We start from the raw sequence: 26,676 nt of genomic DNA, 5'->3' as shown, positions 1-26,676 counted from the left end.
AACCTAGGGTTAGGGTTCTAAAGTAGGGGTTTAAATTAGGGTTAGGGTTTCAAACTAGGGTTAAGGTTTCAAAGTAAGGGGTTAAACTAGGGTTAGGGTTTCAAAGTAGGGGTTTAAATTAGGGTTAGGGTTTCAAAGTAGGGGTTTAAACTAGGGTTAGGGTTTCAAAGTAGGGGTTTAAACTAGGGTTAGGGTTTCAAAGTAGGGGTTTAAACTAGGATTAGGGTTTCAAAGTAGGGGTTTAAACTAGGGTTAGAGTTTAAAGTAGGGTTTTAAACTAGGGTTAGGGTTTCAAAGTAGGGGTTTAAACTAAGGTTAAGGTTTCAAAGTAGGATTTTAAACTAAGGTTAGGGTTTCAAAGTAGGGGTTTAACCTAGGGTTAGGGTTCTAAAGTAGGGGTTTCAAACTAGGGTTAGCGTTTCAAAGTAGGTTTTTAAACTAGCGTTTGGGTTTCAAAGTAGGGGTTTAAACTAGGGTTAGGGTTTCAAAGTAGGGGTTTAAATTAGGGTTTGGGTTTCAAAGTAGGGGTTTAAACTAGGATTAGGGTTTCAAAGTAGGGGTTTAAACTAGGGTTAGGGATTCAAAGTAGGGGTTTAAACTAGGGTTAGGATTTCAAAGTAAGGTATCAAACTAGGGTTAGGGTTTCAAAGTAGGGTTTCAAACTAGGGTTAGGGTTTCAAAGTAGGGGTTTAAACTAGGGTTAGGGATTCAAAGTAGGGGTTTAAACTAGGGTTAGGATTTCAAAGTAGGGGTTTAAAGTAGGGTTAGGGTTTCAAAGTAGGTGTTTAAACTAGGATTAGGGTTTCAAAGTAGGGGTTTAAACTAGGGTTAGGTTTTCAAAGTAGGGGTTTAAACTCAGGTTAGGATTTCAAAGTAGGGGTTTAAACTCGGGTTAGGGTTTCAAACTAGGGGTTTGAACTGGGGTTAGGGTTTTAAAGTAGGGGTTTAAACTAGGGTTAGGTTTTCAAACTAGGGTTAGGGTTTCAAAGTAGGGTTTTAAACTAGGGTTAGGGTTTCAAACTAGGATTAGGGTTTCAAAGTAGGGTTTTAAACTAGGTTTGGGGTTTCAAAGTAGGGGTTTAAACTAGGGTTAGGGTTTGAAAGTAGTGGTTTAAACTAGGGTTAGGGTTTCAAAGTAGGGTTTTAAACTAGGGTTAGGGTTTCAAAGTAGGGGTTTAAACTAGGGTTAGGGTTTCAAAATAGGGGTTTAAACTCGGGTTAGGGTTTCAAAGTAGGGTTTAAACTAGGGTTAAGGTTTCAAAGTAGGGGTTTAAACTAGGGTTAGGTTTTCAAACTAGGGTTAGGGTTTCAAAGTAGGGTTTTAAACTAGGTTTAGGGTTTCAAACTAGGGTTAGGGTTTCAAAGTAGGGTTTTAAACTAGGTTTAGGGTTTCAAAGTAGGGGTTTAAACTAGGGTTAGGGTTTCAAAGTAGGATTTTAAACTAGGGTTAGGGTTTTAAAGTAGGGTTTTAAATTAGGGTTAGGGTTTCAAAGTAGGGGTTTAAACTAGGGTTAGGGTTTCAAATTAGGGGTTTAAACTAGGGTTAGGGATTCAAACTAAGGTTAGGGTTTCAAACTAGAGTTAAGGTTTCAAAGTAGGGTTTTAAACTAGGGTTAGGGTTTCAAAGTAGGGTTTTAAACTAGTGTTAGGGTTTCAAAGTAGGGGTTTAAACTAGGGTTGGGGTTTCAAAGTAGGGTTTTAAACTAGGGTTAGGGTTTCAAAGTAGGTGTTTAAACGAGGGTTAGGGTTTAAACTAGGGTTAAGGTTTCAAAGTAGGGGTTTAAACTAGGGTTAGGGATTCAAACTAAGGTTAGGGTTTCAAACTAGAGTTAAGGTTTCAAAGAAGGGTTTTAAACTAGGGTTAGGGTTTCAAAGTAGGGTTTTAAACTAGTGTTAGGGTTTCAAAGTAGGGGTTTAAACTAGGGTTGTTGTTTCAAAGTAGGGGTTTAAACTAGGGTTAGGGTTTCAAAGTAGGGTTTTAAACAAGGGTTAGGGTTTCAAAGTAGGGGTTTAAACTATGGTTAGGGTTTCAAAGTAGGGGTTTAAACTAGGGATAAAGTTTCAATTAGGGGTTTAAACTAGGGTTAGGGTTTCAAAGTAGGGGTTTAAACTAGGGTTAGGGTTTCAAAGTAGGGGTTTAAACTAGGGATAAAGTTTCAATTAGGGGTTTAAACTAGGGTTAGGGTTTCAAAGTAGGGGTTTAAACTAGGGTTAGGGTTTCAAAGTAGGGGTTTAAATTAGGGATAAAGTTTCAATTAGGGGTTTAAACTAGGGTTAGGGTTTCAAAGTAGGGGTTTAAACTAGGGTTAAGGTTTCAAAGTATGGGTTTGAACTATGGTTATGGTTTCAAAGTAGGGGTTTAAAGTAGGGTTAGGGTTTCAAAGTAGGGGTTTAAACTAGGGTTAGGGTTTTAAAGTAGGGTTTTAAACTAGGGTTAGGGTTTCAAAGTAGGGGTTTAAACTAGGGTTAGGGTTTCAAAGTAGGGTTTCAAACTAGGGTTAGGGTTTCAAAGTAGGGTTTCAAACTAGGGTTAGGGTTTCAAAGTACGGGTTTAAACTAGGGTTAGGGTTTCAAAATAGGGTTTTAAACTAGGGTTAAGGTTTCAAAGTAGTGGTTTGAACTAGGATTAGGGTTTCAAAGTAGGGGTTTAAACTAGGTTTAGGGTCTCAAAGTAGGGGTTTAAACTAGAGTTAGGGTTTCAAAGTAGGGGTTTAAATTAGGGTTAGGGTTTCAAAGTAGGGGTTTAAACTAGGGTTAGGGTTTCAAAGTGGGGGTTTAAACTAGGGTTAGGGTTTCAAAGTGGGGGTTTAAACTAGGGTTAGGGTTTCAAAGTGGGGGTTTAAACTAGGGTTAGGGTTTCAAAGTGGGGGTTTAAACTAGGGTTAGGGTTTCAAAGTGGGGGTTTAAACTAGGGTTAGGGTTTCAAAGTAGAGGTTTAAACTAGGGTTAGGGTTTCAAAGTAGGGTTTTAAACGAGGGTTAGGGTTTTAAAGTAGGGGTTTAAACTAAGGTTAGGGTTTCAAAGTAGGGTTTTAACCTAGAGTTAGGGTTCTAAAGTAGGGGTTTAAACTAGGGTTAGGGTTTCAAAGTAGGGTTTTAAACTAGGGTTAGGGTTTCAAAGTAGGGTTTTAAACTAGGGTTAGGGTTTCAAAGTAGTAGTTTGAACTAGGATTAGGGTTTCAAAGTAGGGGTTTAAACTAGGTTTAGGGTCTCAAACTAGGTATAGGGTTTCAAAGTAAGGTTTTAAACTAGGGTTAGGGTTTCAAAGTAGAGGTTTAAACTAGGGTTAGGGTTTCAAAGTAGGGTTTTAACCTAGGGTTAAGGTTCTAAAGTAGGGGTTTAAACTAGGGTTAGGGTTTCAAAGTAGGGTTTTAAACTAGGGTAAGGGTTTCAAAGTAGGGGTTTAAACTAGGGTTAGGGTTTCAAAGTAGGGGTTTAAATTAGGGTTAGGGTTTCAAAGTAGGGTTTTAAACTAGGGTTAGGGTTTCAAAGTAGGGGTTTAAACTAGGGTTCAATCAGCGCGGCCAATCTTTTTTTTTGTAGACATATTTATCATTTAGTTAGTTCTAAACGTATTGAGCTTTAAATTGAATTTAAGACATGGGATATGTCATTTAAGCGCTCCCTTATTTTGAGCAGTGTTGTATGAAGGTACTTTTAATGAGTGTGCTTTTCTGTTAGCAGGACATCGTGCATTTGGACTTGAATGTTTTGTTTGTCCTTATTGTGATTGTGACTACAACACAATGAAAAGTGTTGGTGTCAGTGAGGAACTGCGATGGTAAGGGATGAACTGCGATGGCAAAAATGCGGCCCGAACCGTAGATCGCACCGGGACAAATGAGGTATCAAACGATGCGGCTCGATCTGACTCGCTGCGCTATTATTTTTCTAAGAATTCCCAGTTACCAAGGCGACGCTATTCCCAAAAAACTCCCAAATAAAGTCCCATAGGAATGAATGGAAATCCGAAAGACATCAACTCCAATCAAGCACCTTTTTCCAAGACACGCTGCGCGCGCATACGTTGACCGACCGATATGAATTTTAGCTCATTTTGTTGGAATTTTTCCTATCTTTAGCTCAGTGTCAAAAAAAAAATTAAGGAATGAAAGTTCTTCCCCCTGTGCGAGTTCAAAGACAGTGAGTGTAATCGCCACTCTATTACGCAATTAAACTTTCAGTGGTGGGAACCAAAAAATATATTTCCAAAAGTTTCACTTTAACTCGTCACCATGGCCACAATCTTTGCTCACTAGACATCAAATTCGCACATTTTGTAGCCACGAGCCTCTGCTTTCTGAAAAACTAAGTTTTATTTGGCTAAGGTGTCATTTAGTACCTTTATTTTAACTTTAAGCGAGGAGAAGTCGCACTATTTTGATCTCTTTTTAATGTTTTCCGTTTTTTCCCTCTTCATTTTCGATCAATCATAAGTTTTCAACCTGCTCTCATTTGGTCATTTTTCATCCGATTAAAAAACTGAGAACATGCTCGCGTTCCCCAAACCCTTGCCGTTCTAACGAGACATTTCTGGAATCTGCATCTTCAACCGTTAAGTCGCGAGAGGCTTTTGTTTGAGGTGAGCGTAATCCTATACAAATCAATGGAACGTTGGTGCGTGACGTCTCCTAACAACTTAAAATCAAATGTGTGTGCGTGAATGTGCATGTTTTGTAAAGGGGCAGGAAGATACTGTTGATTATGGTAGATTCCACATTTTTTGACCAATTTCAATGGTTTAAATTTTAAACTGTTCAGCTCATTGAAATGTTGGTTAAAATCAAATGTGTGTGCGTGAATGTGCATGTTTCTTAAAGGGGCAGTAACATACTGTTGATTATGGTTAACTTTTACATTTCTTGAGCGATTTCAATGGTTTCAATTTTAAACTGTTCAGCTCATTGAAATGTTAGTTAAAATCAAATGTGTGTGCGTGAATGTGCATGTTTCTTAAAGGGGCAGTAATACTTTTAGTTGATTATAACTTCCACATTTCTTGAGCGATTTCAACGGTTGAAATTTTAAACTGTTCAGCTCATTGAAAAGAGTTGCAAGAGTTAGCAGGCCCATTCAAAATTTCCGCGGGAATTTTTCTAGTTTTTTAATCTTCCACCGATTTTTCCGCAAGAATGCGGCCCGTACCGTACATCGCACCAGGACAAATGAAGTATCAAACGATGCGGCTCGATCTGACTCGGTGCGGCATTATTTTTCTAGGAATTCCCAGTTACCATGGCGACGCTATTCCCAAAAAACTCCCAAAATTCAGGGAAAGAAGGTCCCATAGGAAATTAATGTGAAAAGGAAAGACAAAATCACTCATCAAGCACCTTTTTCCAAGACACGCTGCGTGCGCATACGTTAACCGATTGATATGAATTTTAGCTCATTTTGTTGGAATTTTTCCTATCTTTAGCTCAGTGTCAAAAAAAAAATTAAGGAATGAAAGTTCTTCCCCCTGTGCGGGTTCAAAGACAGTGAGTGTAATCGCCACTCTATTACGCAATTAAACTTTCAGTGGTGGGAACCAAAAAATCTATTTCCAAAAGTTTTAATTCAACTCGTCACCATGGCCACAATCTTTGCTCACTAGACATCAAATTCGCACATTTTGTAGCCACAAGCCTCTGCTTTCTGAAAAACTAAGTTTTATTTGGCTAAGGTGTCATTTAGTACCTTTATTTTCACTTTAAGCGAGGAGAAGTCGGATTGAGCGCCTATCTCCTCCATGTTAATTTCGCCGTTTTTTCCCTCTTCATTTTCGATCAATCATAAGTTTTCAACCTGCTCTCATTTGGTCATTTTTCATCCGATTAAAAAACTGAGAACATGCTCGCGTTCCCCAAACCCTTGCCGTTCTAACGAGACATTTCTGGAATCTGCATCTTCAACCGTTAAGTCGTGAGAGGCTTTTGTTTGAGGTGAGCGTAATCCTATACAAAATCAATGGAATGTGGGTGCGTGACATCTCCTAACAACTTAAAATCAAATGTGTGTGCGTGAATGTGCATGTTTTGTAAAATGGCAGTAAGATACTTTTAGTTGATGTTGATTATGGTGAACTTCCACATTTCTTGACCGATTTCAATGGTTTAAATTTTAAACTGTTCAGCTCATTTACACTTAAAAAAAAAAAAACGTTTAAAAAAACACACACAATACACACACATTATTATTATTTTTAAATGAAATGGAATGGACTGCTATTTAAATAGTGCTTTTTTAGCTATACTGCCTGGTCTCTCACTTTTGCATAGCAACTGCCTCAGCCAATCATTTCTCTCACTGTTGAGCTCAACTCACCCCCTTTTTTTCTTGGTGTACTCAAGGCTTGGCCTATCTACGACTACTACTATTGCAAATACTATTACTACTACTACTATCTTGGCCAATTGATTAGGTACACCCAGGATTCTGGTCAATTCATTAGGTACACCCTGGATTCTTGCCACTCCGCCCACCCAGGGCGGCGGCCATCTTGGCCAATTAATTAGGTACACCCTGGAGTCTCGCCACTCCGCCCACCCAGGGCAACGGCCATCTTGGCCAATTAATTAGGTACACTAAGGATTCTCTCCCCTCCGCCCACCCGGGGCGGCGGCCATCTTGGCCAATTGATTAGGTACAGCCAGGACTTTTCAGTCACAAAATCGTTTTATTTGATTCTTTTCCAAATTTGTAGCATGTGACTATTACTGTGTTTTTTTGATGATTGTGGTTTATTATTAAATACTACAAATTGTCCATTTCCTTTGCTAAAATAAATGTTTTCTTTTATAATATTGATGAGTTCTTCAAGATGCACAAACAGTGACTGTGCACATGTTGTTTCCTCAGGGCACACATACACATATAAAAGTAATTTGTAAGATGTTGATAAAATTGGGTTAATGGTGTAAATCAACAAATTCAAATTGGAAGGTTCATTTAACTACATTGTTTTATGTTCAAAAAAATCAGTGACATGTACAATGTAGCCAATAATAAAATATATAATACTAGATATTTTGTAGAAACATTTCATCACTTGTAAAGATTTGTCTGTGTTGAATAATTTAGACAGGTGATAATTGCTGAAATTAAAATAACAGATTCATCACATTATTTTAAATGCATAGTAATTAAAATGTGTCACTCCCTTAACACTGAAAACAAAGATATGAATTAGACAATGGTTGGTTCTTTTTAGTGGTTAAAAAAGTGGATGTTTGAATTACAATTTGTATCTTTTTTTATTTATTTTTTTTTTTTTTTTTTGTGCAAAAAACACATACAAGTGGTCAAGCAGTGCATCCACCACCAGACAGCCTGTCCTGTATGTAGCAGTATGTCCTACTCGCAACCCGCGAGTGTTGTATGACACAATCCGCATTATTGAACCTTGCAGCTGCACGCAGCGCAGTTGCCCCCTTAAACTGGACTCCTCCTCGGATGCAGCGCGCTCCAACCTCACCATCGGGCTGCAACCCATCTTGTGATAGTTGGGACTTCGCGTTGTCTTCTCTCGCGCGTTTTTTTCTAATCCTAACCCTGATTGGTCCGCTTTTTTCCCTGTCTGTGCTGTGGCCAATGACATTCGCTTGATTTTGGAAGGTTCTAGACGACGGACCCCTCTTGCTGATAGTTGGAGTTCATGTTGTCTTGTCTCTTTTCCCTGATTGGTCGTTTTCTGCTTGTCTGTGCTGTGGCCAATTAGAGACGCTTGAATGAGACTATTTTAGAAGGTTCTCGACCACGGCTTCTTCCCATTTCATCTAGTCTGAGGTAAGTGTTGCACGGCAGTTGTTTGTAGTCTGATGTATAATGCTAAATAAGTGAGATTTTGCAAGTTTTCCCCCATCTTAAACTACATCACGTTAATACTGGCAATGTATTGAAACGTATTTGATGTGTTTGAACGTTGTGTTATCCGGCTGCTGTTTTAACAAGATATAGGTAAAGTTAAGTGCTAGACATGGTAACCTACATGCTAACTACACCTGCTAGCGCTAGCTAGAGCTAGCAGATCTCACTTTAAGGTTTTAATGTGCAGTAAAAGAAAACAAAAACAAAGAAAAGTTTGAGTAGGCTCTAAATCTCAATTGTGTATATCCATCGTTGCTACAATATACAGTAAGGCTTTTGTCTCGTCTGTCGTCGTCGTGGTGGGGGTGGGGGAGGGGGGCGTCGGTTGTTGAGTGGCGTGTCCTGCTCGATCGTGTAGCGGAGCGGCGCCGATGAGGGATTTTGGAAGTATTTTACACTGTTAAATGACCTTCATTGATTGACTACAGCACACATTTGTAAATTGTCAAAGCTGCCTTTATTTTCCCCCTTGAAAGATTACCGTTGGTTTCTGTAGCGATCGTTTTTTTCACGGCCATCCAGAATATCCATCCATTTTGCCAAACCGTTTCACCTCATGGAAATTAATCTAAAAGAAAAAAAAAGTAACAATGTTATTACAATACCGTTTTCTTTGTTAATAAGTAAACAAGGAAGTCTATAGTGGATCCATTTTTTTCTATTGTTGAGGATTTATTGAAGGCTCTGCTCACCCCATCCATTATTTATAATCAATGAACTATACAATGTGTGATGTTACTATACTTCAATTGATGAAAATAATGGCGGCATATTCCAAGCACAGAGAGGTGAGCGCTCAAGAAGCGGTGGCGCGGACATGCAGTCTCCCTCTGAAGAAGTGCTCGCGCAGCGTAGTTTTCATCCAGACGGCTGAGGATGGCGTGAAATTGAGTCTACCCATGAGTAGACTGAAGACCATGCATCCGGACGCAGACAACGTGTGGATGTCTGGTCTGCCAGACAAATATGTGGCAAGACCTAGAACGGCAATGTTTGAGCGGATGTGTCTCGCCGAATTCGCATCCGAATACCGGGTCGTCTACGGTCAGCAGATTGAGGGCAAGAATGTCATTCCCCTCTCACACGGCAAGGGATTCATCCAGAAGCGGATTGGAAAAGATGCCGTCATCAGATTCACTCGCTTCTCAATCAAAAAGTATGCTGAGAAGTATTACAGGACACAGCTTAAATTGTACCTCCCCCACAGAGACGACGCCGAGCTCAGGTCTGAAAACCTCAAAACGTACGAGGAGTTCTACGGTGCCGGGGAATCAAAGTTCGGTCGGGTGCGGGCTATCGTGGACCGCAATCGGGGGCGGTACGAAGGACGGGGAAAGACCGTGGACAATGCCTTCGAAAAATTGAAAGAGCTTCGTGCGGTTCTCAACGCGTGGAGCACTTTTGCGCCGGAGGTAGAAGCAGAGCGTTTGGAGTGTGCCGCCGAACGCGAATCTAATCCGTTACAGGAAGACCCGCAAGATGAGGTTCCGGCCTACCAGGACGCTCCTGGTAGCGGCGCGGTCTTGCCGGCGTTTGAGGCGCCAAAGTTGAGTGCCGAATTTGTGAGGAACATGTACCGCAGTCTCAATGAAACGCAAGCGTCCGTCTTCTACGCTGTGCGCGAGTGGTGTTTGAAACGCGTTTCGGATCGTCTCCTCGAGCCCTTCTTTTATTTGATCCCCGGAGGAGCTGGCTGTGGTAAATCGCATGTCATCAAGTGCATTTACCAGGAGGCCAGTAAGATTCTCCATCAGCTTCCCAGGTTCCGCGACGAAGCGGATATGGCCAAGCCTGCTGTGCTGCTGACGTCGTTTACTGGCACGGCGGCTTACAACATCTCAGGGAAAACTCTTCATTCCCTCTTGAAACTCCCCAGGACTCTAAAGCCTCCTTACCAAGCGCTGGGGAATACGTTGGACGCATTGTGAGCAACCCTTTGCAACGTGGAAATTTTGATCATCGACGAGATCTCCATGGTCTCCAAGGAACTCTTTGCCTATGTCCACTGGAGATTTCAGCAAATCAAGGGCAACCAGAGACCATTTGGGGGCATCTCCGTTCTTGCAGTTGGGGACTTCTACCAACTGCCACCCCTCGGAAGGTCCAAACCCCTCTGCGTTTCTGACAACGATCTTCTTGACCTCTGGACAGATTTTCAGATGGTCAAGCTTACTCAAATCATGCGGCAAAAAGACGACGTCGCTTTTGAACAGGATCAGGGAGAAGGGGAAGGCTGATCCACTCGGCGATGGTGACAGGGCGTTACTCACCACGGCTGTCACGGATGCGCGAGACCTCCCTGCGGATACTCTGCATATCTTTGCCACCAATAAAGAGGTGGATAGGCACAATGCAGCAACTGTGGCTGCTCTCAAATTGACTGTGGTCAATATTCCCGCAGAGGACTACAGGAAGAGCCCACGGTCGGGGGCGATGGTCACCGTGACCAAAGTGATCATTGGGTCGAGAAGGGATCTACCGGATGCCCTTCAAGCTGGTGTAGGAGCACGGGTTATGCTTCTTCGGAATTTGGATGTCGAGGACGGATTGGTGAACGGGACCTTTGGCACAATAGGCAACATTGTTCAAAGCGCCCCAAAGGGGTCGGCGGAGAAAGTGACCTTGCTCGGACTGAGGCTAGACAATCCCGAAGCGGGCCAGAAATTAAGCAAGAAAATTCTGGGGCCGACGGATGACTTGGTCTATATCGAAAGGTCGGAGGAAAACCTGGGCATAAAAGGCGTGGTCAGGCGGCAATTCCCCATGAAGCTTGCCTTTGGATGCACGGCTCACAAAGTGCAAGGCATGACGATGACCTCTGCAGTGGTGTCTCTTAAGCGTGTGTTTGAACCTGGAATGGCCTATGTTGCCCTAAGCCGCACAACGTCACTTCAGGGATTGAGGGTCATAGACTTTGACGAATCCAAAATCTACGCCAATCCCAACGTCACGGCGGCAATGGACAGTATGACGCGCGCTTCTTTCCAAAGTACAAGACCATTGTTGTACTTTTCCAAAATGCCGCAAACTGCTTTTCCCACCTTGACCATTGTTCATCACAACACCAAGGGGCTTCCATCTCATATTGATGACTTAAAGTCTCATCATGAGTTGAGGCTGGCAGATGTCCTTTGCCTCACTGAAACTCATTCGTCTGGATCCTTCTTCCCCATCCATCCATCCATTTTCTGTACCGCTTGTCCTCACAAGGGTCGCGGGGGTTGCTGGAGCCTATCCCAGCTGGCTTCGGGCAGTAGGCGGGGTACACCCTGAACTGGTTGCCAGCCAATCGCACCTTTCTTCCAAACCTTGGAAGTTTCTTGGATGCCTTGGCCGTGATGGACTGCCAGCCTATTGTTGTTTGCGGAGACTTTAATGAGGATTTACTTTCAAAGGGAAAGAAATCCATTCTGGACTTGTTTCAGTCCAGAGGCTTTTCACAGCTGATCACCCAGGCCACAACTGGAAAGCAGACACTGATTGATCACATTTACATATCTCGCCCAGATTGTTGTGTTCAATCAGGCGTTCTGCACACTTATTACAGTTACCACAGTCCGGTCTACTGTGTGTTAACTTCTTGTGTCAGCTCATTGTAGATCGCAAGGGCACCATTTTCACAAGTGTGCCTTTGCAAATGTTATTGAGCCTTTCATACCACTGCTCAAAACAGGGGGATACTGTACTTTAAATTGTAAAGGCTGAAAAGTTAAATCCTTTGCTCGTTCAAAATTTGTGTCATAACAGAACTACACTCAAAATCAGAGCGGCCAATCATTTTTTTTGTAGACATATTTATCATTTAGTTAGTTCTAAACTTATTGAGCTTTAAATTGAATTTAAGACATGGGATATGCCATTTAAGCGCTCCCTTATTTTGAGCAGTGTTGTATGACGCTACTTTTAATCAGTGTGCTTTTCTGTTAGCAGGACATCGTGCATTTGGACTTGAATGTTTTGTTTGTCCTTATTGTGATTGTGACTATAACACAATGAAAAGTGTTGGTGTCAGTGAGGAACTGCGATGGTAAGGGATGAACTGTGATGGTAAGTGATGATTGATTACTGAATTGATCTAGGCAAACATTGAACACTCATTTTTCATTTTCACATGCAATACAGGTGGATGGAGCGCAGCAAGGGGCGCTACTTGACATGGCCAAGGATATCAAGGTTGTTATGTCCGGTACAACTGGTGGAGAGAAAAGATGAAAAAAGGGATCCCGCAAACGTAGACCAAAATGATTTATTCTACAGGATTCCTCACTGAAAAACCGTCACATGTGTATTGGATGAGTATTTAGATTAAGTTTTAACTGTTCAGTTTTGCTGCCTATTTTCTAACAACTTGTTCCTTTGTGTGCTCAGGAAAAGATGAAGATGCTGTGTAACAAAGACCCAAAACGGCTCTTTTAAGAGCCGTTTTACATGTACTTTGGAGTAATATTCCTGCAATATTGATCAGCACCAACATGCCTTTTAATATGCAATGTCAAATTTAAACACTGCATTCATACTGTATTTGCTCCATGATACAGTATATTGCATTTTATATTTTAGTTAATCACTTACACTATAAGCAAGAAATTAAACTGATTCCCTTTTGATATGACTAAAATGTCAATCAAGACATAAGGGAAGCCATTACACATGTAATAACTGCAGTTATTACAAATTGTCTTGAACTCTATTCCTGCTGACACAAATTGAGAGGTAAAGTACACCAACATTTGGCAAACAGTTCAGAGCATGCATCTTTCCACCTTGCAAGAGTCAGCAGGCCCATTCAAAATTTCCGCGGAAATTTTTCTAGTATTATTCTTCTTCTTCTTTTTATTATTTTTTTTAATCTTCCACCGATTTTTCCGCAAGGGAATTCCCAGTTACCATGGCGACGCTATTCCCAAAAAACTCCCAAATAAAGTCCCATAGGAATGAATGGGAATCCGAAAGAGATCAACTCCAATCAAACACCTTTTTCCAAGACACGCGCATACGTTGACCGACCGATATGAATTTTAGCTCCGATATGAATTTTAGCTCATTTTGTTGGAATTTTTGTCATCTTTAGCTCAGTGTCAAAAAAAAAATTAAGGAATGAAAGCTCTCCCCCCTGTGCGGGTTCAAAGACAGTGAGCAAAGGGGTGAAAGTCGCCTATTTAGAGTGTGACTAATTAAGGCTTCAGTGACGGGAACCAAAAAATCTATTTCCAAAAGTTTCACTTCAACTCGTCACCATGGCCACAATCTTTGCTCACTAGACATCAAATTGGCACATTTTGTAGCCACAAGCCTCTGCTTTCTGAAAAACTAAGTTTTATTTGGCTAATGTGTCATTTAGTACCTTTATTTTCACTTTAAGCGAGGAGAAGTCGGACTATTTCGATCTCTTTTCAATGTTATTTTCGCCGTTTTTCCCTCTTCATTTTCGATCAATCATAAGTTTTCAACCTGCTCCTAAGTTGGTCATTTTTCATCCGATTAAAAAACTGAGAACATGCTCGCGTTCCCCAAACCCTTGCCGTTCTAACGAGCCATTTCTGGAATCTGCATCTTCAACCGTTAGGTCGTGAGAGGCTTTTGTTTGAGGTGAGCGTATCCTATACAAAATCAATGGAATGTGGGTGCGTGACGTCTCGCAACAAGTTAAAATCAAATGTGTGTGCGTGAATGATCTGTCGTTTTTGCATAGCAACTGCCTCAGCCAATCATCTCTCACTGTTGAGCTCAACTCAGCCCCTTTTTTTCTTGGTGTACTCAAGGCTTGGCCTATATACGACTACTACTATTGCAAATACTATTACTACTACTACTATCTTGGCCAATTGATTAGGTACACCCAGGATTCTGGTCAATTAATTAGGTACACCCTGGATTCTCGCCACTTCGCCCACCCAGGGCGGCGGCCATCTTGGCCAATTAATTAGGTACACCAAGGATTCTCTCCCCTCTGCCCACCCGGGGCGGCGGCCATCTTGGCCAATTGATTAGGTATGACCAGGATTCTCGCCACTCCGCTCGCCGAGGGCGGCGGCCATCTTGGCCAATTGATTAGGTACAGCCAGGACTTTTCAGTCACAAAATGTTTTTATTTGATTATTTTCCAAATTTGTAGCGTGACTATTACTGTGTTTTTTGCTGATTATGGTTTATTATTTAATACTAAAAATTGTCCATTTCCTTTGCTAAAATAAATGTTTTCTTTTATAATATTGATGAGTTCTTCAAGATGCACAAACAGTGACTGTGCGCATGTTGTCTCCACAGTTTCCTCAGGGCACACATAGACATATAAAAGGAATTTGTAAGATGTTAATAAAATTTGGTTAATGGTGTAAATCAACAAATTCAAATTGGAAGGTTCATTTAACTAGATTGTTTTATGTTCAATATACTTTAAAAAAAAAATCAGTGACATGTACAATGTAGCCAATAATAAAATATATAATACTGGATTTTTTGTAGAAATATTTCATCGCTTGTAAAGATTTGTCTGTGTTGAATAATTTAGACAGGTGATAATTGCTGAAATTAAAATAACAGATTAATCAGATTTTTTTAAATGCATAGTAATTAAAATATGTGTCACTCCCTTAACACTGAAAACAAAGATATGAATTAGACAATGGTTGGTTCTTTTTAGTGGTTAAAAAAGTGGATGTTTGAATTACAATTTTTATCTTTTTATATGTATTTATTTTTGTATGTTGATGTGCAAAAAACACATACAATTGGTCAAGCAGCGCATCCACCACCAGACAGCCTGTCCTGTATGTAGCAGTATGTCCTACTCGCAACCCGCGAGTGTTGTATGACACAATCCGCATTATTGAACCTTGCACGCAGCGCAGTTGCCCCCTTAAACTGGTCTCCTCGGATGCAGCGCGCTCCAACCTCACCATCGGGCTGCAACCCATCTTGTGATAGTTGGGACTTCGCGTTGTCTTCTCTCGCGCGGTTTTTTCTAATCCTAACCCTGATTGGTCCGTTTTTTTCCCTGTCTGTGCTGTGGCCAATGACATTCGCTTGATTTTGGAAGGTTCTAGACGACGGACCCCTCTTGCTGATAGTTGGAGTTCGTGTTGTCCTATCTCTTTTCCCTGATTGGTCGTTTTCTGCTTGTCTGTGCTGTGGCCAATTAAAGACGCATGAATGAGACTATTTTAGAAGGTTCTCGACGACGGTCTCGTCCCATTTCATCTCGTCTGAGGTAAGTGTTGCACGGCAATTATTTTTAGTCTGATGTATAATGCTAAATAAGTGAGATTTTGCAAGTTTTCCCCCATCCTAAACTACATCACGTTAATACTGGCGATGTATTGAAACGTATTTGATGTGTTTGAACGTTGTGTTATCCGGCTGCTGTTTTAACAAGATAGGTAAAGTTAAGTGCTAGACATGGTAGCCTACATGCTAACTACACCTGCTAGCGCTAGCTAGTGCTAGCAGATCTCACTTTAAGGTTTTAATATGCAGTAAAAGAAAACAAAAACAAAGAAAAGTTTGAGTAGGCTCTAAATCTCAATTGTGTATAGCCCTCGTTGCTACAATATACAGTAAGGTTTTTGTCTATTCTGTCGTCGTTGTGGTGGGGGTGGGGGAGGGGGGCGTCGGTTGTTGAGTGGCGTGTCCTGCTCGACCGTGTCGCGGAGCGGCGCCGATGAGGGATTTTGGAAGTATTTTACACTGTTAAATGACCTTCATTGATTGACTACAGCACACATTTGTAAATTGTCAAAGCTGCCTTTATTTTCCCCCTTGAAAGATTACCGTTGGTTTCTGTAGCGATCGTTTTTTTCATGGCCATCCAGAATATCCATCCATTTTGCCAAACCGTTTCACCTCATGGAAATTAATCTAAAAGAAAAAAAAAGTAACAATGTTATTACAATACCGTTTTCTTTGTTAATAAATAAACAAGGAAGTCTATAGTGGATCCATTTTTTTCTATTGTTGAGGATTTATTGAAGGCTCTGCTCACCCCATCCATTATTTATAATCAATGAACTATACAATGTGTGATGTTACTATACTTCAATTGATGACGGTTTCTTATTTTTATTACAATGACACCACTGCCTCATTAGACTCAATGTACATTTTTAATGTTTCATACACATCTGAGATTAACTACAAATTTTATCTTGAATGTTTTAGCGATGCACTGAGCACTGTGCGAATTGGAAAGCTGCTGACCGTGATACTTGGATTTCAAACCTTCAGCACCGCCTTGGACTTCCACCTCATCTACCTGCTTCCATCTTGCCCTCAAACAACATAATACATATATAAGATCTACATCACAGAGTCTAGAACGCAAATACAGCTGAACTTGCACTCAACAGCACATTACAAACACTCTAATATCATTACTTTACTATTTTGTTGTGTTTAAATTGATTTCCTTTTTTTACTGCCAGTTTACTTTTGACTTTGTCTTGGGAAGTTTTTTTTCTTTTCTTTTTGCTTACAGTAAAGGTTGCTGTAGCAGCATGCCGCGGAAGGGGAAGCGTTCCGAGGCAGCCAAGCGCCGATGGAAGAAGCTGGACCTTGCTGCTCCGGAACTGAGCCCAAACATCGCACCCCAGCAGGTACTTTGCCTCTATTCAATTCTGCACTTGGCGGTGGTGTATTCTGTGTTGAGTTATTTTGAGTCACACTGCTAGGTCCTCAATGTGCTGTATATTTTGTTTTCAGCCTCGGTCCCCACCCTCTGCCACCAGTGATGGGACCACGATGCAGTCTCCAGTGAACAAGGTACGAGTTTCACGCCATATTTTAGCAAGAGTTTATCATTTTTTTATTACTATTACACTTTTTTTTAATATCCTAAACATTTGCAATGTGTATTTAGAAGGCCAGAGTCCGAACTTCAGCTCCAGCCAGTCGGCTCGCCACTGTGGACGCCCGCTCCCCACCGCATACCTCTACTGTGGCTACCCACCAGGTATGTTCCACAGCAGGCAAAATGCAATTAACTTTGTTAATGTGCAATACACATTATTTCCGGCTACAAATATAGAGTCAAGCAGAAAAAAATGCTAAAATGCTTATGTAAAAAGCAGTCTGTGTATTCAAGACACTCAATAGTAATGTAAAAAAATCCTTTATTAAAAATGGACTACCAACATGTTTCAACACAAGATTGTCTTCACCAGGGCATAGTTTGACAAATATAGAGTGTATGACTGAGCGATATTTGTGCATTGCTTTATTCATGTCAAACTAATTCTGAATTTAATTGTGATGAAGTCTGTTTTCTACAAGATTTCAAAAATTTTACTGATGTCAAAAATAAACTCACTAACATTGATCACAAATTTGTGAGATGCTGAGCCCGGACACAGATATTTCACATGGTTTCTTTTAAGTTACATAGACCAGATGTAAATAATAATAACTAAGACGGTTATATTTAACAACTAATGTTTTGTTTTAGACTTCATGTCTATCTAAACAGTGTATGTCATTGTTTTGTCAAAAACATATTTCTATATACTTCCTTTATACTATAATCTAATCTGGTACAATCTGCTGCCTTTCTGCTCATGTATTTGATCAGAAAATTCTAGCAAAATTGAGCAATTGTGACTGTATTTCAGACACAAACAAAAGTATCAGTTAAGTCCTTGAATCTCTTTTGTGATTAAGAATTTCATTAATAAACCTGGCCTGAATTAACATCACTTGTATGTACAAAATACCTGGTCAATTTTAATTGAAACTAATTTAACCATTACAACCTATGTTTGCTTTTTACTCTATATTATGGTGACTGTGTCATGTTTTGGGTTCTGTTTTCCTTGCGTGTCTCCCTTGGTCTTGTTTAAGTGTGATCCTGCCCTTCCTCGTGTGATCCAATCAGTGCCCTCAGCCACTTGTGTCTTGCCCCAGGTGTGTCTTGTTGTGTCGTTAGTCTGTGTATTTAGTCTGCTGTCTCCCCTCTGTCTGTGTCGGGTCATTGTTGTATTTCCCCCTGTGATGCTGCCCGTTTTTGCCTTGAATTTTCCCCCCATGTCATGCTGCCCGTTTTGCCTTGTTTTCTCCATATTATGTTTTTCCGTGCAATTTAGATCTCACCTTTTGTTTTGTAGAAATTAAAATCCCCTTTTTGATTGAGCCTCTGCCTCCTCGCCCTGTCTTCCCGCATTTGGGTCCTCAAGCTTCCCCTCCTTGACAGAATGACCCGACCCGAGAAGGACCCAGCGGGAGCGCTGAAAGCCAAGATGTGGAATCAGGAGGCGCGCCTGTCACGCCATGAGGAGCTCCAGCACGCCATGGCCGCCCAATTGGACCTGCTGTCGTCCTTGATTGAGGGAGTCGTGCGTCGTTGGGCTTCAGCTGGTGGCGCTCGGAGTCACCAGCCCCAACTCCCCGAACCACGTCTGTCGCACCTTCAAGTCCCCGAACCGCGTCTGCCGCCGCAGTTCCAAGTCCCCGAACCGCGTCTGCCGCCGCAGTTCCAAGTCCCCGAACCGCGTCTGCCGCCGCAGTTCCCAGTCCCCGAACCGCGTCTGCCGCCGCAGTTCCCAGTCCCCGAACCGCGTCTGCCGCCGCAGTTCCCAGTCCCCGAACCGCGTCTGCCGCCGCAGTTCCCAGTCCCCGAACCGCGTCTGCCGCCGCAGTTCCCAGTCCCCGAACCGCGTCTGCCGCCGCAGTTCCCAGTCCCCGAACCGCGTCTGCCGCCGCAGTTCCCAGTCCCCGAACCGCGTCTGCCGCCGCAGTTCCCAGTCCCCGAACCGCGTCTGCCGCCGCAGTTCCCAGTCCCCGAACCGCGTCTGCCGCCGCAGTTCCCAGTCCCCGAACCGCGTCTGCCGCCGCAGTTCCCAGTCCCCGAACCGCGTCTGCCGCCGCAGTTCCCAGTCCCCGAACCGCGTCTGCCGCCGCAGTTCCCAGTCCCCGAACCGCGTCTGCCGCCGCAGTTCCCAGTCCCCGAACCGCGTCTGCCGCCGCAGTTCCCAGTCCCCGAACCGCGTCTGCCGCCGCAGTTCCCAGTCCCCGAACCGCGTCTGCCGCCGCAGTTCCCAGTCCCCGAACCGCGTCTGCCGCCGCAGTTCCCAGTCCCCGAACCGCGTCTGCCGCCGCAGTTCCCAGTCCCCGAACCGCGTCTGCCGCCGCAGTTCCCAGTCCCCGAACCGCGTCTGCCGCCGCAGTTCCCAGTCCCCGAACCGCGTCTGCCGCCGCAGTTCCCAGTCCCCGAACCGCGTCTGCCGCCGCAGTTCCCAGTCCCCGAACCGCGTCTGCCGCCGCAGTTCCCAGTCCCCGAACCGCGTCTGCCGCCGCAGTTCCCAGTCCCCGAACCGCGTCTGCCGCCGCAGTTCCCAGTCCCCGAACCGCGTCTGCCGCCGCAGTTCCCAGTCCCCGAACCGCGTCTGCCGCCGCAGTTCCCAGTCCCCGAACCGCGTCTGCCGCCGCAGTTCCCAGTCCCCGAACCGCGTCTGCCGCCGCAGTTCCCAGTCCCCGAACCGCGTCTGCCGCCGCAGTTCCCAGTCCCCGAACCGCGTCTGCCGCCGCAGTTCCCAGTCCCCGAACCGCGTCTGCCGCCGCAGTTCCCAGTCCCCGAACCGCGTCTGCCGCCGCAGTTCCCAGTCCCCGAACCGCGTCTGCCGCCGCAGTTCCAAGTCCCCGAACCGCGTCTGCCGCCGCAGTTCCAAGTCCCCGAACCGCGTCTGCCGCCGCAGTTCCAAGTCCCCGAACCGCGTCTGCCGCCGCAGTTCCAAGTCCCCGAACCGCGTCTGCCGCCGCAGTTCCAAGTCCCCGAACCGCGTCTGCCGCCGCAGTTCCAAGTCCCCGAACCGCGTCTGCCGCCGCAGTTCCAAGTCCCCGAACCGCGTCTGCCGCCGCAGTTCCAAGTCCCCGAACCGCGTCTGCCGCCTCCGCGGCAGCCCCAAGACCCCGTGCCGCGGCAGCCCTAAGACCCCGTGCCAAGGAGGTGCACGTCCCACTGCCGTCTTCTCCCTGTCTGGCGGCGCACGTTGTGGTCGCTCTTTGCTCCAGTGTGGTGTCCGGGGCGCCCTCCGGACTGGCCTTGATGGGTGTGCCAGGTTCCCGCCTCCGGGCCCCCCTCCGCCCGCCCTGTTTTTGGACCTTTATGTGTTAGGGACGTCTGGGAGCCGTCCCTTGAGGGAGGGGTTCTGTCATGTTTTGGGTTCTGTTTTCCTTGTGTGTCTCCCTTGGTCTTGTTTAAGTGTGATCCTGCCCTTCCTCGTGTGATCCAATCAGTGCCCTCAGCCACTTGTGTCTTGCCCCAGGTGTGTCTTGTTGTGTCTTTAGTCTGTGTATTTAGTCTGCTGTCTCCCCTCTGTCTGTGTCGGGTCATTGTTGTATTTCCCCCTGTGATGCTGCCCGTTTTTGCCTTGAATTTTCCCCCCCATGTCATGCTGCCCGTTTTGCCTTGTTTTCTCCATGTTATGTTTTTCCGTGCAATTTAGATCTCGCCTTTTGTTTTATAGAAATTAAAATCCCCTTTTTGATTGAGCCTCTGCCTCCTCGCCCTGTCTTCCCGCATTTGGGTCCTCAAGCTTCCCCTCCTTGACATACTGCACATGCCTACAATTGTGTAATGTCTATGCTTTATGTTTTAGGTGTCCCCTGTTGGTGCCAAGGCTCTGGTACCAGGTCAGTCATAATTTTAATTGCTTTTGCAGCAGTTTTACAATCGATTATTTTAAGCAATTCCAATATTTTGCAGGTTCATATACACTCAAAGTGGAACATGTACTTGTACTGTGCATTGTCAGCAATTGAAGTTGAGACTTGACATGGTATTCTGTGTGTGCATCATTTTAGGCAGAGGCACTGGCTGGCGCCACAGAGTTCGGGAATGGCCAGTTTCAGCTGTGACTGGGCGGAGGCACAAACTGGTCATTCCAGTACTGAACCAGGACAACACGGTATGTTTTATAATCAACTCTGCCTTTATAACAAATTAACAACCTTCATTTGTGTCTATTTTTTTTTAATTACTTCTTTCCTTTTTTCAATTACTACTTTTTTTTTTCTTTTGTAACAGTTTGTCCTGGTTGTTGGTGACTCCCACCTGCGAGCCATTGCCGATGGGGTTGTGAAGATGCCGGAGGGACGTTTCTCGTTTGCCGTGATGTCCACCCCGGGTGCCAGGGCCTCCGAGTTGCGTGCTGAATGCTGTTCTGCCTCGGTCACCCGAGGTGGTCTGCATTTTGGCTCCCAGCAACAACTTGGGCCGCCCCATCGCTGAGGCAGCGGCTGACTTTGGCCAGCTCTTGCACACCGTCTGCAGCCGCTGGCCCAACGTAAGTTCACACATTTCCTTCATATAGATCATACATTTACATTTCAAGTATGTACTTGCATATGTCAAATATGTTCTGTTTAAAATACATTTCAGCCTTTTCCCGTAGTTAAACAGTTAATGAATATTGAAGGATGGAATACGATTGAAAGTTCATCTTGCTCCAGATGTATATTTTACAGTTTTAAACTTTGTGCAGGTCGTTGTGCTGGACTTCCCCCCTCGTCTGAACGTCGAGCTGGACCAGCAGGACCTTCTTCGCCAGGAGTACAACCGGGTGGCAGTACTTATGGGTATGTTCCATGTTGAAAATTGTTTTCACACACAAAGTTCTACTTTTCTTTAAGTCACCTCCTGATCTGATTTCATTGGTGTCTCAGCGGGGGGGACTCTTGAGCTAATAATGTTTTTTCCTTTGTTACTGTAGGTATTCGCTACCTATCTGTTGCTGGCCACTTCCCGCTGTCACATCTTCACTTGTGGTGTAGAGACACGGTGTAAGTACATTAGTTGCTGCAAAAAACAAACAAACATTTTATTAGTGCTCCTCCTATCAAAAGTATGTTTGTAGATGTATAATATTTTTTCTGATCATGTCTGGAAGGTACACCTCAGTGACAGCGATGGGATGTCGGTGCTTGCGCGGTTGCTGTGGGCTGCCGTCAACCTGCGGATGGAGAGGACTGCACCACCTGCACCGGCTGCTCCTCAGCGTTCGCCACCAGCTCGAGTGTTCAGACCAAAAGTGGTTGTTAAGGGTGAGGTCACTGCGCCTCAGCCTTCCAACCCTTTTGACTGGACACTCGTCGGGAAGGCCAAGGAGGTAAACGCAAGCCTAATATGTTTTTGAAAACCTCCTAACATGTTTTTGAAAACCTTAAATTTTATGAATGTGTGTGTTGCAATAATGTCACTAGTCATTTCAGAGCAGCTCGGTTGTGGACTCTGAGGTCACCTGTGGGCCCACTGGGTGGATGGGCACTCTCCAGGTTTGTGATGGTGATCATGGATTCATTCAGCCTTTTACCATGGCACATGTTAAAATTCTATTTCTCTATTTCTATTTTGTTGTGTTTTTTACAGTGCAACATCCCATTGAACCCTCTCTGGTTCAGCCCACCCATGTTGGAGGCGATGGACAAGCTGTCTCCAGCTCATCTTTCCAGCCCTGAGGACTGCCCAGGATCCAAAGGATAAGAAGGTATTTCAGTTTTCCTATTTTGTTTGCCCGTTATATTTACATATCCATCTTCATGACAAAAAAAAAAGTATAGTTAATTGTCCATTCTTGTCATAACAATGCTTCGCAGTAAAAGCAAAAAAAATAAAAAAATTTAATAATATATATCTCTCTATCTCTATCCACCGCAGGACGACAGCAGCCAGCCCATAAGAGCACACGGAGAGAGCACCAGGTTTGCATTGCATTCTTATCAGCCCTGAGAAGTCTTACTTAAAATCACAAACAGAAATTAGTGACCCTTCACACAAGTGCTGTGTTAAAAAATTATTGTTTGCTTGTCGTTTCAGCCAGAGGAAAGGCCAGCCCCTGCGGAGGTTCCTTCCAGACCATCATCCCCCCGTCGTCCTGGGACTGAGGTAACTTTTTTATACTCACAACATTAACCATTAACATATGAAATGTTTAAAATTATATTAGTTAGAATTTAAGATAATTAAAATGGTTTCAATCATTTCAGGATCCTGCTGTGGGACTTCCTCAACGCACGCTATCCGTGAGGGCCACACATTCACAGATGGATGAAAGGTACTCAAGTTTTTCTCGCAACCACCAATGTACTTGTATGGCTCTCACTTTCTTGGCCTTCCATGCTGAGGGGTTGCAGTTTAATTCGCTTGAACTTGACAGAGTGCTTGAACACGGGGACTCTCTTTACGTGGGTGCTAAACAGCAATTGATTTTGGACCATAACTTTGGGAATGATCACTTGACTGTCGAGGAGATGCCAAAACAAGTCATGACGGACACCAATGTCTATAATGTACAGATGCATGAGCTCAGCGTTGGTTATGTCATAGATGACGGTCATACCCAAAGAGACTTGGGATTGTCTCTTGGAGCTCAGCTTGAGTGCTTGTCACAAAATGTCACTCTTGCTTTCTTGATTGTGAATCCAGAGTGTTTTGCAGTATTCCGTGACAGATCAGGATACTTTGGGTTATTTGATTCACATTCCAGATCTGAAGTGGGCTTGCCACACCCAAACGGAACTGCAATTATGTTGACTTTTTCTCACTTGTGTGGCTTGGTTGAGCATTTGCGTCAGCTTTTTGAAGGACATAGCCGGTTTGCAACCTATGAGTTTGTGCCAGTCTCTTTTCATATTGATGGCAGTTCCATTAAGACGCATCGGGATTCTACTACAACCATATCAAAGGCAAATGAAGAGCTACTAATTGAATTAGGTGAATCCCCAAGTAAAGCGATACAACTTGTGATCGGTATTGTACCAAATCAAGAGCTACATAGTGCGGTACATGTTGAGCCAAATAGCCAAGCAAGTCAAATTAATGAGAGTCAAAATATTCCGGAACCTCAGCAAGGACTCAAACTGCTGCATGTTAATATAGATCTTTCTAAATGGAGTAAAAGTCAGCGTGCAAAACATTTATATAGAGAACGTCAACCCATTCGTAAGTGCCAAAGAAAACTTTCAATTACATCTAATTCTAAATATCACAGTGATCCTTGCGTTAAGGAAAAAAGAAGCTCTATCAGAAGAATAGATACAACAGTGATTCTGCTTTTAAGGCAAAACGGCAGCAATATCTGATTGATAAATACCAACACGATCTTGCTTTTCAGCAAAAGCGGAAGATATTGATGAAAAGGTACATAAGAGATAAATACAGAAATGACCTTTCTTTTCAAAGTAAACAAAAACAATACTTGCGAGAGAGGTACAAAAATGACCTTTCTTTTCAAAGTAAACAAAAACATTACTTGCGAGAGAGGTACAAAAAGGATATATCTTTTCAGAGTCAACAGAAAAATTACATGGGAGAAAGGTACCAAAAAGATTCAGCTTTCAGGTTCTCTCATATTAGGCGCTGTTTACAAAACAAAGAGGACAGGCGTGATTCAAACGCGCTAAAACGTATTCGCCACAAGTTAAATTGTGCTGTGAAAATAATAAGGAAATATAGTCACATCATTCCCCAGTGTCAGGAAATTGAGCAGGGTCAGGCAAACGGTGTAGTAGACGTCTCTGTGGAAATGAAGCAGGCACTCGTAGATCCAGAAATGGAAGCCACCATCGCTTCTTTCCGGGAAAGGGTTCGGCATGGGCCGACGTATATCTGCACAGTGTGCCACCGTGCGCTTTTCCCCAATCAAGTAAAGCATTGCAAACGAGCCAGATACACCAAAGATGTTGATGTGGCGTTTGCGTGCTTGACAGGCCAGTTTGTTCACACTTGTAGTTGCCCCGCCCCATGTACCGTTCCTCAAGAACGGATGCAGGAGTGGATTTGTCATACCTGTGACAACCATCTGTTCAGAGGTGGCATGCCACCCCAGGCGGTGGCAAATAACTTGGCACTGGCACCCATTCCCGAAGAGCTGTCGGAATTAAATGTACTTGAACGACAGCTAATTGCAAAAATCATCCCTTTTGCAAAGATTGTTGCGTTGCCCAAAGGACGGCAAAGAGCAGTACACGGTTCTGTGGTGTGCGTTCCATCAGAGATGGAAGCCACAGTGAACTCCCTCCCAAGGCCGCGCAGTGAGGCCCAGCTTCTCCAGGTGAAGCTGAAGCGCCGCATTGTGTACAAAGGTTACCAGCATTTTTACACTGTCAACATGACAAATGTCTTGGCAGCACTGACGATACTGAAACGCATTCATCCAGAATACAAAACTGTATCTATAGATGAAAGCGCTCAGTTTGAAAGTCTCCAAGAAGAGGAAGACGAGGGGGTAGGAGAAGAGAACATCCCTGAGGCCGATGCACAGCCAGAGAGCAGCGACACCCCCGCAACCAAAGGGCAACAGACACCCCAAGAGAGCAAAGAGGAGCTCAGGCCGGGCTTGACGCTCGACACCTGTATGCAGCCTCCTGACATCGCGCAGGAAAAGCTGTCATATGGGGACGGCATATTTAGCATCGCTCCTGCCCAAGGAAACAAGCCGGTGGGATTTTTTGCCGTGCCAAACCTCGAAGCCATGGCCTTTCCCGTTCAGTTCCCAACAGGACAGAACTCACTCGATGAGGCGAGAGAAATTAAGCTGTCACCCAGTTTGTATTTCAATGCAAGGTTATTCTCCGTTGACACTCGATTTGCCAAAGATCAAAGTTACCTTTTCTTTGCGCAGTTTGTGACAGAAACGCATCTATCTGGCCACCAACAGCATGTCCATTCAGGCCCGCAAGGGGATAGCCCTCATTTGGGATGGGAGGAAGATTTCAAACCGGATGCTTCAGGACAAAGATGAACTGGAGAAGCTCATCCAAAGAGAGCATGCGATGCGCTTCATGCAGCCCTTGAGAGGCACGCCGGCTTTTTGGGAGGGTGCCCTTAGGGACCTCCATGCAATGACCAGGCAGTTGGGCAACCCCACATTCTTCCTTACCTTTTCTGCTGCGGAAATGAGATGGCCTGAAGTAATCGAGATAGTCAAAGCGCAGCAAGGCGAACAAGGGGACTTTTCCCATCTCGACTGGAATGCCAAATGCGATGTTCTTCGCAGCAATCCGGTCACAGTGTTGCGCCTTTTTGAGAAAAGGATGGATGCTCTTATGGCATTCATCCTGTCTCCTGCACAGCCTCTCGGTCCGGTAAAAGACCACTTCTATCGTGTAGAATTTCAAGCCAGAGGAAGTCCGCACGCTCACATGCTGCTCTGGATTAAGGGTGCGCCAGTCATCGAAGAACCCGACCTCAGATGTTGTCAAGAAGCCATTGACTTAATCGACAAGTACATCACTTGCAAAATACCAGACCCGATTGAGGACCCTGAACTGCACGACATTGTCACCAGCGTTCAGGCACACAGCAAAAACCACACAAAGTCTTGTCGGAAAGGAAACGTTTCTTGCAGATTTGGGTACCCCAAACTGCCGATGGACCAAACCACCATCACGTTGCCATTCCAGACGGAGACTGAAGACGTCCCAACGGACAAGAGTGTGGAAGGCCAGCATGGGAAGCAGGCGGCCAAATCGGCTCGCCTCACCGAAAAACAAAGGGAGGCTAAAGAAGAGCTCTAACGCATCAGAGAGATCCTCATGGACGCGGATGTCCCGAAGGACTTGCCGGAGCTTCTCAAAAAGGCCAATTTGACAATGGACAGCGTCACTAATCTGACCTCCGGAATGGTTGTCATATTGAAGCGTGCTCCAACGGAAAGCTGGATAAATGCTTACAACCCACATCTGCTGCGGGCATGGAACGCCAACATGGATATTCAGTACGTGCTCGATGACGTCGCGTGTCTCATGTACATGATGTCGTACATTTCCAAACCGGAGCACGAGATGTCAGAGTTCCTCACGTCTGTTGTCAAAGACTTGAAGACAAAGCCTCTTGTCGACAAAA

The 26,676-nt window shown here is 44.2% G+C and overlaps 1 long non-coding RNA gene across 1 annotated transcript; it reads left to right on the top strand.

Annotated features, from left to right (window-relative positions):
* Nucleotides 1–21,808: 21,808 nt before the first annotated feature.
* Nucleotides 21,809–22,300, top strand: LOC147180065 (uncharacterized). The gene is made up of 3 exons (XR_015093989.1): nucleotides 21,809–21,940; nucleotides 22,035–22,106; nucleotides 22,201–22,300. It is a non-coding gene; the product is annotated as an uncharacterized LOC147180065 (long non-coding RNA).
* Nucleotides 22,301–26,676: the final 4,376 nt, after the last annotated feature.

The sequence above is a fragment of the Leptonotus elevatus genome, chromosome 2, assembly GCF_054856555.1.
Source record: "Leptonotus elevatus isolate MCC_2025b chromosome 2, RoL_Lele_1.0, whole genome shotgun sequence".
In the NCBI taxonomy this organism is placed as follows: domain Eukaryota; kingdom Metazoa; phylum Chordata; class Actinopteri; order Syngnathiformes; family Syngnathidae; genus Leptonotus; species Leptonotus elevatus.
Note: the sequence above shows the minus strand (reverse complement) of the source record. Positions and strands in the feature narration are given on the sequence as shown.